The sequence below is a fragment of the Chiloscyllium punctatum genome, unplaced genomic scaffold (genome assembly GCF_047496795.1).
Source record: "Chiloscyllium punctatum isolate Juve2018m unplaced genomic scaffold, sChiPun1.3 scaffold_1514, whole genome shotgun sequence".
NCBI lineage: Eukaryota > Metazoa > Chordata > Chondrichthyes > Orectolobiformes > Hemiscylliidae > Chiloscyllium > Chiloscyllium punctatum.
In genome coordinates, this window is record NW_027311248.1 from 10,001 (window position 1) to 12,500 (window position 2,500).

The 2,500-nt window shown below is 65.5% G+C and overlaps 1 non-coding gene across 1 annotated transcript; it reads right to left on the minus strand.

Moving 5' to 3' along the window:
• Nucleotides 1–1,001: 1,001 nt before the first annotated feature.
• Nucleotides 1,002–1,155, minus strand: LOC140475278 (5.8S ribosomal RNA). Its single transcript, XR_011959839.1, has one exon. It is a non-coding gene; the product is annotated as a 5.8S ribosomal RNA (ribosomal RNA).
• Between the last annotated feature and the right edge of the window lie 1,345 nt (nt 1,156–2,500).

Sequence of the window (2,500 nt, forward strand, 5' to 3'; positions counted from 1 at the left end):
GCACGGCCTTCAGTGGGGCCGGCGGGCGACGCCGCTCCTGAACCCAGCGGCCCCGAGCCGGACGAGTTGAGGAAGGCACGCCGACGGTGACAGGGTACGGAAGACACAGCGGTGGCCTTCTGGCGACTTGGCCCCCGACAGCCCGACGTTCCGCCGTCCTCCCGATGGCCAGGAGGACCGTGCGGGGGTCGGCCGACGGCGTGGTAGGTGTGCCTGCACGGTGACGGAGCACACACCACGCCCGCCAACCCCTCCGTACCTCCCGAGACCGGTGGCAGGACGGAGCGGAAAACGTGCGGACTGAACGGGAGAGCCAAGAGCCAGCGATCCACGCGCGTGCGACCGTCCAAGTCACAGCGTTCGACGAAAACCTCCTCCCTCGGCCAGGCACTCGGCGCCAGCAGGGGAGACAGGATCAGACGCCCCGCCGGCCACTTAAGGCCGAGGACGAACCACGAGACGGGCGGCTGCAGCAGCGGGCGGCCTGCAGCTCCCAGCACTCTCAATCGATCAACCATCGAGTCGGGTCAGCGTGTCAAACCGGCGAGCTCCACGGTCAGGCCGGCGGCGCACCAGCACCGGACCTCCGCGGCTCCCTTCACTCTTTCCACTGCCAGCCAACCGAGAGACGGACCCAATGCGGACGTGCAGAGCTTAGGCAGACCCCCCACTGGAGGCTCAACACTTCGTGGCAGCTCCGTGTCCCAGAGACCAGGAGGGTTGGCACACACACACAGTGTGAACCACCGACAGCCATTCTGGGACCGGTGACAGCCGTGCTGGCCCCACTGCCACGACACAGACGGACGCCAGGCCGCGCTCCCCGGCGGGGGGATGGCGTCGAGCCTGACGAACGGAATGTGCAGGGTGGGGGGGAAAGGCCAAGCGCTCCGACGCCGGAGGGCTCCGGAGTCTGAACTTAGGGGGACAAAGAGGACGGGTCCTCTGCGACACCCCAGCCGCGCTCTCGCCAGCCAAGGCGAGTGCGATTGATTGCCAAACGACCCTCAGACAGGCGTGGCCCCGGGAAGAACCCGGGGCCGCAAAGTGCGTTCAAAGTGTCGATGATCAATGTGTCCTGCAATTCACATTAATTCTCGCAGCTAGCTGCGTTCGTCATCGACGCACGAGCCGAGTGATCCACCGTCAAGAGTTGTCTGAGTTTGTTTTAGGTCTCTCCCTCGCCAGAGGAAAGCGACCCGGACCGCACATACGCTCCCCACCTTGAGCTACAGCCACCTGCACGCCGGCGTGCGGGCGGAGCAGGGTGGCGTGAAGCGATGGGGAGCACCATCCTGGTGCGGCCCGCAGAAACATACGTCTATTGGGGGGAGGAGGACAGGGCGCCCAAGAGGCGATGCGTGCCCCAACGCACCGCAGCGACGGAGGCAGGATCACCGCCACCATGTCGCCCGCCTAGTATCACGAGGCGTGCAGCAGCTTTGCCCTAGGAAAAGCAGAGGCGGGAACGGGCACCGGCCATCGGTTCGGCAGCGTCACTGACGCGTGCACGTGGCGGCGTGTCGGCGAGCGGACTTCCTGCGAGGAGGCGGGGGCGGCACTCGCCCGAGCAGACGCCCGCCCGGCCCAGCCACCGCCGAGGTGGACTGGGAGTCGCGGCAACGGCTCGTCATACTCGTTCCCACACTCACAGCGCAGCTTGCCCGCAAGCCACCGACCACCGATCGACGCCAGGCGCCCCGACCGAGAGCGGGATCGCTCGTTCGCCCTGCTGGCAGTTCGCTGGGGATCACTACTGCACGGAGCTCGGAGACCGACGGGCGGCAACTCGAGAGTCTTTAAACCACCACCCCCATCCCGCAAGTGCAAAGAGGCTGTATACGCACAGACGGGTGAGGGGAATAGGTACCCCGTCGGGTTTGAAGGGAGCGTGACTAGATAGCAACGATGTAAACCCAGCCGATTTGGGAGCGAAAGACCGGCGCCTGCATCACCGGCTTCGTTTCCCGTGGCTGGAGAGTACACCGAAACCCTCCGTCTGTCGCGAGCTCCCGACGACGCGGTGCCGCCAAGCAGCAGGGCCGGACCTGGTGTGGCTCCCCTCGTCGATCACAGACCGGTCGGCACTACTGACGAGACGGTGGAACGGGCTTCGCCCCTTGTGACGAAGGGTGATGCGAACCCGCCCGCCCGCGTGCGTTCGGGGTGGACTCGGCAAACGGAGATTTGAAATCGGAAAGTGTCCTCCTGCCCCGCGCAGGTAGGCGCCCAACAGTTGTGGGGGGTTTGGCGGTGACCACGGCTGCAGGGCCTGCTACCCCGACGAGCTCTCCTGCTGGCCCCGAAACCACCCTCGCGAGACAAGTTGAAACGGAAACGGGCGTACCCCCAAGCCGACGATCCTTTCTTATTTGTTACTTTTTTTTTCACTTGCTCGAGTTGTGGCGATTTGGCGGTGACCACGGCTGCAGGGCCTGCTACCCCGACGAGCTCTCCTGCTGGCCCCGAAACCACCCTCGCGAGACAAGTTGAAACGGAA